Source organism: Crotalus tigris, unplaced genomic scaffold, assembly GCF_016545835.1.
Source record: "Crotalus tigris isolate CLP2741 ecotype Arizona unplaced genomic scaffold, ASM1654583v1 scf7180000018838.1047803, whole genome shotgun sequence".
In the NCBI taxonomy this organism is placed as follows: Eukaryota; Metazoa; Chordata; class Lepidosauria; order Squamata; family Viperidae; genus Crotalus; species Crotalus tigris.
In genome coordinates this window covers 861,646-873,704 of record NW_024097227.1, presented here as the reverse complement: position 1 = coordinate 873,704, position 12,059 = coordinate 861,646, and the positions used below count along the sequence as shown (strand labels likewise).

The window sequence follows — 12,059 nt, the reverse complement described above, 5'->3', positions numbered from 1 at the left end:
AGTATTGGAAACCTTCCTCCTCCCCCTTCCCTCCCTCCCTTTGTCCCGCCCTCCTTTCAATCATATAATTGTAGCCAATACCTTGAGTTTGTAACCAATACCGTGGTGGCGCAGTACTGCAGACTACTTCTACTGACTGCCAGCTACCAGTAGTTCAGCAGTTCGATCCTGACTGGCTCCAGGTTGACTCAGCCTTCCATCCTTCCGAGGTCAGTAAAATGAAGACCCAGATTGTTAGGGGCAATATGCTAACTCTGTAAACTCTGTAAACCACTTAGAGGGGCTGTAAAGCACCAGGAAGCAGTATATGTCTAAATGCTGTTGCTATTGCTATTCTTGAACATATCTTGTAGATATCCCTGTATGCAATGAAAATACTATGAGAAGAAAAACATTAGAGTACCTTCTTCCTTCCTGTAAATACTTTTCTAATGGTATCAAAATATATTTTTTTCCTGAGAAATTCTAGTTTCGTTTTTCAGAACGGTTTCTAGCCATTTTTACCATGATAAGAAGAAAACTGAAATTATAAAGAGTTGAAAAGAATTAGAAATAAAGAATATAATGATGTCACAAAATATCCAATAAGTTCTTCTTCATTCTGTCTAGTTGTCCATTTACTTGCACGTTTTGTACTTTCTACTTTCCACTATCAAGTCTATATTCTTGCATTATACAATCCCACGCAAGTGATTCTGAAATATCCTAATACATATATTTAGGTTATGTATTTTGTTGAAATTTCAGAAATATTTTTACTAAATGTATTTTATATTCCTCACAATTATATCTTATTTCTATTTTAAAATATCCAGAATAACTTACAAACAGAAAAAATAATATTTTGTCCAAAGTGAATTATAAATGAGTAATGACTGAATAATAAGCTGAGTTATAAATAATAACTGATTCCTAAAACTAAATGATATCAAATTCTGTTAATAATAGTTTTCCATTAATATTTCATGTGGGGGATGACCCCTGCAAAGAATTGCAACTATTTTCTTTTTGCTTTTGTAAGCAGCTAACTGAAATACTGGAAGGAAATGCAAAGGTTTTGGCACCATTTATTCTCGAGTAATATAGCAGAGGCTAGATTTCTAATATGACCAACAACAGATCCTCTGTTTATTTGCCACTTGTATTTCACAAAATTCAGAAATGTCTTTCTACACTCTGGGATTGAATAAATTATTTCTCACATTACAAATATGTGAGCTCCATAACTCTCCTAAGATGCACTTTCTGCTGAACTGGGAAATTTCTCTGATGTGGCCTAGAAGTTGTGTTTTGGGATTTTATCCGTGCTGCTTCTGCCAAAATGTGGATTATCTATATTTACATTTATTTACCATACTGATTCTAACTGTTCAGACATCAGGTGGATCCTATCCCTCTAAACCTGATTTGAGACATCTGTCTTCTTGGACGCCTGCACTTGTGCCCATGTGCTCTGCTGGCCTGCTGCCACTCGATGGTGGACTGGCTTCTGCAGTGACTTTTCAGAGGAATGTTTACATTCTGCAAAAACAAACTTACCCCAAGAGAGGGAGGTATGTTTATGACTGTTTCTGGATGACTGCCACAGAGAAGACTAACAAATTCTAAAATGTGAGACTGTCACATGTATGCATGTCTATGTCAAAGCATTCATTTGTTTGTCATTTGCTCTACTAAAACAACAGAAGAGAATGAATCATGCAAACTCTTGAGATTAAATTCATAGCAGGGTTCTTAAAGAGTTTTCTACCTTGTTGATTCAGCTATAATATATAAGCAGCTCAGTGATTTCATCTGTATTATAAATCCTCCATATTCTTCTGTGGCACATGACAACTAGGTGCACATCTATAATAGTCTCTGTGAACATGGGAGAAACTAAAGAGAATGGTTCAAAAGTTAACATGAAGCAAACTAGATTTTGGGGGAATACCATCAGTAGAAGTAACAACTCCACAATTCAAAACCTTTACAGGACATATAGAGATTGCAGCTTTCTTTGTAGTAACACTCAATCTCAAGCTTTCATGAGTATTTTCCTTGTCTTCCCCTTTCTTCTGCCTCCCTCCATCTCATTTGAACTTAAATCCTGTATCAATTTAATCATTCATGAAATGAGATGCAGCTTAGAAAAGCTAACGCTTTAGTCAGAAAAGGTACTACCAGACTCCTGACTTTTTTATTTCCATAGCCAGACATCTCTCTTTCTACAATGTCTGTAATGTAATATGCAACCATAACCCTAAAATAAATAAAAATGTGTTTGATGACCTAAAATGTATAGAGGGAATAGGATATGTATTATAACTCTGATACTCTTTCTCTCTTTTTTCCTCTCTCCACATATGCACACAAACATACAGTCTACGATCCTCTGCTTTAACTCAAGTTGAGGTTTATCCTTGGTTTCTGAATCCATGCCATTACAAAGTTAGCTAAAGTACAAAGAAAAAAAAAGTAGTGGGAAGCATCAGATTCTTGAATCATATCCAGCTGGAATTGAACAAAAATAGAAAGATTCTCACTGCAAATTTGCCATTGGAATGAAGGACTTGGGTTTTTTTCACTGTCTTCACTGAAGTTATCTTGATATAAAGAGAGATGCAGAAGAAAACTACTGGGAAAGGGAGATTTTCTTGTTCCCAGAGATGAGGTTAAGGCCAACATCAAGTAGTTGGTATGAAACAGCATACATAGCTCACTCTTGATAGAACCACCAAATCTTTGGAGAATAGTTCAATTTGCCATCAACAATATTAAAATATTTTATTCCAGTTGATCAAGTGAGTGTAACTTGATTCCAACTTTTCAAAATATTGCAAAGAAAATTTAAAAGTGTCACATGATCTTTCTCTAAGAATAGCAGCTATCAGATCATTCACAAGCAATATAGGGGAATGCACAAATATTATTCATGCATAGAATCAACAAATTATACTGGTTTTTAATGTCAAAATATTTAAGAATCTCTTACAATATACACTTTGCTGGGGATACTATTTAGAACAAAGAAAAATTGAGAAAGGAAGTGGCAACACTTTTTTGTCACTGGATTAATAATAAGATTAAATATTCATTTGTTTATTCCACTACTACAGAAATAAATTTCAGTTTAGTAATTTTTTAAAATGTATCACATAATATGGTTGCTGGATGAGATTCAGATTGCCTATTCAGTAAATAATATGCCTCAAATATTTGGGAGAATGAATCCTAAAAACCCTTTCAGCTCTCTTCCTCCACAGAAGTGAAGAGTAACTAAATTATACCCCAATCTGCTGGGATGGACAGAGTTAGCAATCCCATATTTAGTAATAGCTTTTTCTTTATTTCCCAAAAGAGTGTATTACCAGTTCATCTCAGAACAGTGTAAATTCATCAGATTCCTTCCCTACATTCAAATATAAAGTGAGATTTAAAAATGGTGTGATATAAATTTCCATTATTACCATAATTCTTCATCTGGCAGCATCTTCCAGTTTTGTATAAACCATATATAAATTCTTGAGGCATCATCATGATGCGCCTTATGAATTGGATCAGGAATGTACACTGTCACATAAACAGAGATTTTATTGCAGCAAGTGAATCATATTTTCCTTTCGCACAATAATATTATACTGTCATCTGTCTCACACTGTTTGCACTGGGATGTTCAGTATGCAATCTATTCTGGTTTGCATCAAGAATGCACATAGGAAAGCATCTTTTCCTCTTGTGAGAACTTGTGTTTTGTAAGAAGTAACTAAGTACATTTGATTTAATTGCTTTAAAGAGGATAATTGTTATTTCATTTATAACAGAAGCAAAAGTCTTTACAAGTTCTTTATAGGAAGAGATGAAGTGAATTTATAGGCTATGCAATTTATATGTCTGAGATCTTCTCTTATTATAGCAGCTATTGTAATTCTCAGGTTAACTGCCAGGCAGGATGGCTATTCATTTGACATCTTAAATGTAGAATCCAGACTAAATTGTGGAACCATAACTGCAATGTAAATAATATTTATAAGCTCTGGTGTGTACAATAAGAAAGGGAAACAAATGACATGACTCTACAGATCCATCTGGTGGTGATGTTGTCTATTCCACCTTTTTCTAGCTTACCAAGGAGTAGGTTGTGGTCTACTCTATCAAATGCCTTACTTAAATCTTCTAATTGTTCGCAGATCTATTTTTTTTATTATCTTTCCTAGGATCTTCCCAGGTATTGATGTTAAGCTGATTGGTCTGTAGTTTTTTTCCCCTTTCTTGAAGATGGGAACCACATCAGCCCTTTTCCAATCCTCAAGTACTTCCCTAGTGCTCCAGGATTTATGAAAGATGTGGTGCAATTGTTCTGGGATAATATCTGCCAGCTCCTTCATGATGATCTCCTAATGATCAGGTTATGCTAGTTAAATATTAATTCTATTCATTTATGATTCTAATTGAAAGTAATATTTTATCTAGAATGGAAGGAGTTTTAGAAATAGTACTATAAATAGAAAGCATAGTGGACATCTATGAGAACTGTGCTACATGTACAACATCAGTCAACGTGGCCTGCTAATATTTATAAGACAGGAATTGGTAACAGCTGGCATGTGGTTAGTGACAAGTAGCATGAACCAAACTATTTGAAGACAAAATATCCAAGACATCTTCTGCATTTGGGACAGAGTTTAAAAGATTATCAGAAGAAAAGCTTTCAATATGGCAAAGGTATGTGAAAAGTATAAAGAGGGAAAGCTAATGCATTGCTTAAACTTGTGTACAGCCCTCAGACAAAAGAGTCAGATGAAAGGAGAAGCCAGTGAAAAAGAGACTATTGGAGTGAGAAATTATTGATTCAGTGACATAAAAAAGGAGACATTGATCAGATAATTCTCTGAATTAATTTTATGACACAAAAATAAAAACCAATGCTAATAAAGGTAGTGAGAGACTTCAAAATATCTAAAATAAGTAAAAAAATGTATTGGGTCTTTATACTATTAGAAACGCCAAAGAGTGAAGAATTGAGTGAGCTATGAGCTAATTCATATCTTGTAAGGATGATATGGAAGATATCTTTCTATGATTCTGTCCTACATCAATTAAAAACATCTATACAGTTAATGAAGAGAGAAATAACATAGTGTCTTTCCATACGGCTATCAATTACAAGAAAAGAACCAAGAATTGCTTGTCTGTCTATCTATCTGTCTGTCTGTCTGTCTATCTATCAGATTTGTTTAGTTTGTCTAGTTCATTAAACCATAAGTCATAAGTCTTCAAGTCAGACAAACTTACAGTCACTTATAAACCACTGTGAGATTACATAAACTAAGGCAAACACAAAGAAACCACATTAAGGTTTAATATAATGTGTGAACCTAGTTGTTTACTTGCTGCTTTCCTTTGCTCTAGTTCAGTGGTTCTCAACCTGTGGGTCGGGACCCCATTTGGGGTCGAACGACCATTTCATGGGGGTCGCCAAACAACTCAGTCCGCCATTTTTTCCCCTTTTCCTTAGCTGTGCTACTCCCTTTTATTCTATTGGCTTTTGAAAGCCAATAGAATAGACTCTCTTGAATAGAGTCTAATTCTATTGGCTTTCCAAAGCCAATAGGAATTGTCCAGGCTGTCTCTGCCCTGCTGCGCCCGCCAAAAGTCCCATTCTGCAAACGGTGTTGCACCAGTTGAGTAGTCCTCGACTTACAACCGGTTGAGTAGTCCTCGACTTACGACCGGTTGGGGGGTCGCGGCATTAAAAAGGTTGAGAACCATTGCTCTAGTTCATTATAGAGAGTACTGTCAACAAGGTAAGCACTTGTTTAAGTTTAGTGCCTAGAGTACATATACAGCAATTTATCCCTAGCTTTAGTTTTGCTCCCCAAAAGATCAAGAAGTATGTGCTTTTTATTTTAGTATTTTAAATAGATTAACTTCTGGACATGAAAAAGGACATGGATTTTCATATGAATTTTTGTGAACTTCCATAAACATGGAATGGGATCCAAAAGCTATAGCAACATGTCCCATGAATCAAGTACGTCCACTAATTTCCCAATTCCCCCAACAACTCCATTTGATATTTCTGGAGATTTGTCTAAAACACTAGAGTGAATATGGAGAAGAAAGTAAAAAAGAAAGGTTTTTAAAACTGCTGCACATCCTGCAGTAGCATAGGTAGCCTGTAGGATGGAAGGACAATGCTTCAATCTCCCCTTCTGGAAATCTTCTGGTTCTTCATACCTTCACTCTGACTTGCTTCCACCACACAATTTCTAAGATTGAATTCCCTGAGTGTGAGAAATAGAGCTTCCAGAACATGGTGCTGCCTTAATCTGGTGAATAAAAACATAAAAAGGAAGTATTTATTTCTCTACTGTAATATCCTGGCCATATACTGTAACATAGAAATGCTTAACTAAAGATTTCTGCCATTAATGTATGATTTAAATCCTGAATAATTCTGTTTTTATTTATTAAATTACACTAGTATAGAATAAAAACACAAGATACAACTGGATGGATGGATGGATGGATGGATGGATGGATGGACGGACGAATGAACTGAAGAACAGAGAGGCAGAATGCAACAATGCGCCTTTTAAATAATAATGCCATAATTTGGAAACTTCTTGCCCCATGAGTAGGGCTATGTTCCTTTCTGAGCATGTTTATTTGTCTAGCTGACAGTTTTTAAATGCATTCATTTACTCATTTATTATTTCGTTTTCTACCCTACTATAACTTTAACAGTTAAATGTAGTGTTCATATCACCTCTACTCCACTGTTTCTCAGAGGTTGGGTTCAAAGATATTGATTGGCACAATGTGACTCAATGTCATGTTTTCCAACAGAACAATAATATTCAGTCAGTCCATCAATGAAAATCTGGAAACTACAATATCTGTATCTATGAGGATAAAACAGAAGCATTGTCCAAAGAAGCAGGAGTGGGATCTAGGAAACTAGAATATGTTTCAATGCAACAATAATGTAGAAGCAGAAAAGGCTAAAAAAAAAAACCCAGTTTCACTAGAGCCCTATTTTCAAGGTCCCTGTAGATCAGGGGTCCTTAACATCTAGGCTGCAGCCCACTAGTAGTTCGTAAGTGTTTGCAACTTACGAAATGGCAGACAAGCGTGCACGTGCACCCCTACTTGCATGAACAGCGGGTGAGCGTGTGCAGCTCCATTTGCATGAGTGGCAGGTGCACATGCTTGCCACTCACACAAATGGAGCTGCACGTGTGTACTAACTTGCCAGCCGCTCATGCAGAACCATCTCTCCCCTCCCCTGCCGCCGCCAGTCTGCTGTTTCTGCAGAGTGGAGCTGCTTAGGGCTTATTTGCTATTACTTAAGGTTGGAGATCTAAATGACATACAGCATTTCTGGAAAATGTGGGACTCTAGACTGTTTTCCCTCCTCCCTCTTGGAACATGGCAGTTCAGTAAAGTCTATATCTTTGACCTAAGGTTTTTTGGTTCACAGGGGGAGGATGAGTTATCCAGCAGGACTTTGGAAATAATGTTCTGTGAGTCTCCAGAGATACAGATGGAACTGAATTAGGATCTTACTGGTCATAATCCAGTATAGGTAGTCCTAGTCTTAGTTCTTGTTCATTTAATGACTGTTTAAAGTTACAAAGGTATTGAAAAAAATCACTTACAACTAGTCCTCATATGTATGACAATCATAACATCCCAGTCAATGATCAAAATTCAGAAGCTTGGCTACTGGCATATATTCAGGAGCTTGGCAACCAGCTGCAGCATCCCAGAGTCGTGTGACAAGCAATGAGGGAAGCCAAGATTTCCTTAACAACCTTATGATTCATTTAACAGTTATGGTCAAAAATATTGTAAAACTGAGTGCAACTCACTTAATGACCACATCACTTAGCAAGACAATTTTTGGTCCCAATTGTGATCATAAGTCAAGGACTACTTATATCCTCTACTGCAGGGGTGTCAAACTGATGGCCCGTGTGCCAGATGCATCATGGCAAAACTGCGTCCACTCCATTGCCGGAAATGGAAAAAAAGTTGCGATACGTCACAATGTCATGTGATGTTGCGAATTTGGCACTCCTGCTTTACTGTATACCATATTGCTTTCAAATAAAGCAGGATAGCTTTGCAGCTCCCTGGCAAGCAACTGCTACCTTTCCCCAAAGATTAGCAGACAAGAGAGCACCAGACAAGAGAGATAGAGATTATGTCCAGTTGGATGTCAATTTTTGCATATTCCTGTTGTTTAACAGGAGGAGAGGATTGAAATTATAATATTCTTGACTTTTCCAAGAGTGAAAACAAGAATAGTGAGGAAGAGATACCCAATCTCTCTTTTCCAACTACTTTCTGACTGATTGAAAGGAGGCAGCAAAATTTGATGTACCTCAACAATACAGTGAAAGCCATCACTGGGTCACATTTTCTCTGCTCAGTCTAATTGCTTTGCTCAGGCAAAAATCTCCCCTATACCTTCAAGCAAAAATGTGTAGTTACTATGGGAAGACCCATTGCCTTTTGTTGTAGAATTCATCTCAAATCCTCATAAAATCTCAGAAATATGTAAGCCTAATTTGACTGCAAAATTATCTAGGGGAGATGTTTTGGGACTGATGATTTGCCTTGCTTTTACTTTGATGGAACAAATAGCAAGGCCATCAGGTTATCATTTTTTTCTCCTGATTTTGAGAAAGAAGAAAAAGACGAGTATTCAGATATCCAAAAGGTCTTTCAATTTTTTTAAACCTACAGCTTATCATTTTTGAAATCCATTTATAAGGATTCCATTTCCTGGTAATTTTAGGCAAAAATATTTTTTTCTGAAAAATAAGAAAAATATCAAGGAAGACTTTCAATTACTAATTAAAATTTGTTTTTCTCAGCTCCTGGGTTGTACATTTATGAATAGAAAAAACAAACACTTTTGTTTAGGTCAGTGATCTTCAAACTTGGCCCTTTTATGACTTGTGGACTTCAACTCCCAGAATTCCTCAGCCAATGTGCCTGTCTGAGGAATTCTGGGAGTTGAAGTCCACAAGTCATAAAAGGGCCATGTTTGAAGACCCCTGGTTTAGGTAGTTGATTTCAAGTCTTCCTGAAAGAAGGAAGGAAAATATTGTATTTCTACATAACAAGATTATATACTTTTAAAAATGATAAGTAAAACAAACTAAAATATAGATATGGATTGTTAACCAAGTACGAATTTCAACATTAACAAAAAGGAGGTTCCAGAATTACATTGTCCTTACCTGAACGATAGAGATGTATAGTTCCTCCTTCTTATATTCTCTTCTCTGTTACTTTTACGGTCTCCTTCTACAGACTGAAAGAACATTGAAAAGATTTACACAAAACTAATATAACAATCTGAGCAGGTTATTACTTGTAAGCTTCTTTTAAGTCCAGTCCCCCTTTACATGGTTGTTTCTATCCCCATTCTTGCTCAAGGTTTGCCAGCACATTTCTTAAACTGCCCCAGAATGGAGGGGGTAGCACGTGGAATATAAAAAAAAAGAAAATAGCTCTTTCTTTCCTAAGGTGATATCAGTAACCTTCTTTTATAGCAGATTTATAGAAACTTCCTTTCTTTTTTCACCTCCTTAATCACTTCTCTGTTTGCAGTGACGTTTTGCCATAACTAGCCATACCACCTGCCCAACCAACAGCAGGGAATGATAATTCTCCCTATCTGTCTCTACTTAATTAAGTAAAGCTAGTAGTTCTAGCCAGATTACTATGAGGTCTGATCAAAGAAAAAGGAAATGTTTTATGTAATCTGGCCAAGTTAACTAAGGGTTTAAGAGGCTAATTTCAAACAAACAAATTGAACATTTAGTAAAATTAGATAATGGGAATTAAAATCAACAATATTATCAATATTAATATTGGCATTCAGATTTGATTAGATTTGATTTTGGCAGGACTTCCAGTGATAATACTAGAAACTTCGAGCCATGAAATCAGAAAGGCAATTTAGGTCCTGCCCAAGACTTTTCGTATCCTGAGGCTGAGCAATTAATAGTAAAATAGTCTCCTTCAAGTTTAACTTGATCTTAGTAACATCATCTTTTCTGCTGCCTTATGAATAAATGGATTCTTCCTGGATGTCTTTTTACTTCCCAATCTGCCCTACAGACCTGGTATTTTCTGGTGATTTCCCATGCAAAGCCGAATATTATCTATTCCTCAATAATGACTCACTATATCAACAATTACTTTGATATATAAAAAAAATGATCAACTAACATTACCTCCCAAAAGAATATATATATATATATATATTAATAACATTAAAAATGCAAATCCTGGGCAAACATATATCAGATTAATACAACTAATGGGCCGATTATGCGCTCGAGAAGCTGGGCACGGAGACAGGTAGCTATATAGGCAAGCTTCCTAATCAGCTAGCATTCCAACCCTGATGACGTCGCAGTCAGGCCAATGAAAGCTTGGTAACTCTTTTACTTACAAACTTGTTTGTATTAAACAGGTTTGTTTTATTTTTATCCTGGTGTTTGTTTTTTCTATATTTTATTGAGATAGATAGATAGATAGATAGATAGATAGATAGATAGATAGATAGATGGATGGATGGATGGATGGATGGATGGATGGATGGATGGATGGATGGATAGATAGATAGATAGATAGATAGATAGATAGATAGATAGATAGATATAGATATATAGATGTGTGTGTGTGTGTGTGTGTGTGTGTGTGTAGGTCTTTGGTTATTTGGGTTTTCTCCCGCGTAAAATTGGAAGCGTCTTGGCGACATTTCGACAAAATCCCATTCATCATCTTCAGACTGGTGTTTTCGGCTTTGTGCTTCTAGGAAGATGATGAATGGGACTTCGTCGAATAACCAAACACACCTACATACAAACACCCACGAAAACCTCAATATATATATATATATATATATATATATATATATATATATATATATATATATATATATATATATATTTACCTTGAATGAACACCCTGTCAGCCCAGATATGGGAGAAAGAAATCTTCTTTCTTTTCTTTTCTTTTGCCTGTATCAGCTCAATCTAGAGCCATCCACAAGCAGCAGTCACTAACTGCGACATCATTTTACATTTTTTTTTTTTTAGGTTTTTGCTAACAAAGAATAAAGAGAGAATGGTATAGCTATTTCGGGTTCCTTTAACCCTCATCAGCCAAACTTACTCTTCTGAGATTCGAACCTGGGCTATCTGCATGTTAGGCAGATGTTATAACCTCTAAGCCACGGGTTCTCTCCCACTTTGTTAGCTACCAGGAGAGAGACAGGGGGTTCATTCAAGGTAAATATCTCCTCCCCCTGTCTCTCTCCTGGTAGCTAACAAAGTGGGAGAGAACCCGTGGCTTAGAGGTTATAACATCTGCCTAACATGCAGATAGACCAGGTTCGAATCTCAGAAGAGTAAGTTTGGCTGATGAGGGTTAAAGGAACCCGAAATAGCTATACCATTCTCTCTTTATTCTTTGTTAGCAAAACCTAAAAACCTAAAACTGTAAAATGATGTCGCAGTTAGTGACTGCTGCTTGTGGATGGCTCTAGATTGAGCTGATACAGGCAAAAGAAAAGAAAAGAAAGAAGATTTCTTTCTCCCATATCTGGGCTGACAGGGTGTTCATTCAAGGTAAATATATATATATATCCTTATTGAGTGCACGCATTGAAGAACATAAGAACTCAGTCAAAAAAGAGGAACCAACATCTTCCCTGGTCCAACACCTTAAAGCTACAGGACATGAAATTGACTTTAAAAATACCAGAACCATTGCCAAAAGTGAACATTTTAATAACAGAATAATCAGAGAATCCATCGAGATAGAAAAACGCCCACACAGCATGAACAAGCGAGATGATACCTCCCGCCTACCAGCCATTTGGAAACCCGCCCTCATTGACAAACGACTCCCTAACACAAAAAATGAGACCAGACCCACACTCACAAAAACCACACAGGATGTCACCACCAAACATCCACGCAAAAAACAAACCCAAAGCCACACTGACTATGAGGCACGACCACAAACCAGAAGCCAGACCACAGCTG

The 12,059-nt window shown here is 36.5% G+C and overlaps 1 protein-coding gene across 2 annotated transcripts in view; it reads left to right on the top strand.

Moving 5' to 3' along the window:
- Positions 1–89: 89 nt before the first annotated feature.
- The window catches only part of NGF (nerve growth factor), a 96,754-nt gene continuing 84,784 nt past the window's right edge, over positions 90–12,059 (top strand). Inside the window, exon 1 of one of the 2 annotated variants that reach the window (XM_039356927.1) lies at positions 90–209. The gene's annotated coding sequence lies outside the window, so the exon portion shown is untranslated. The remainder of the gene's footprint in view (positions 210–12,059) is intronic. The other variant, XM_039356926.1, reaches the window with a different exon arrangement.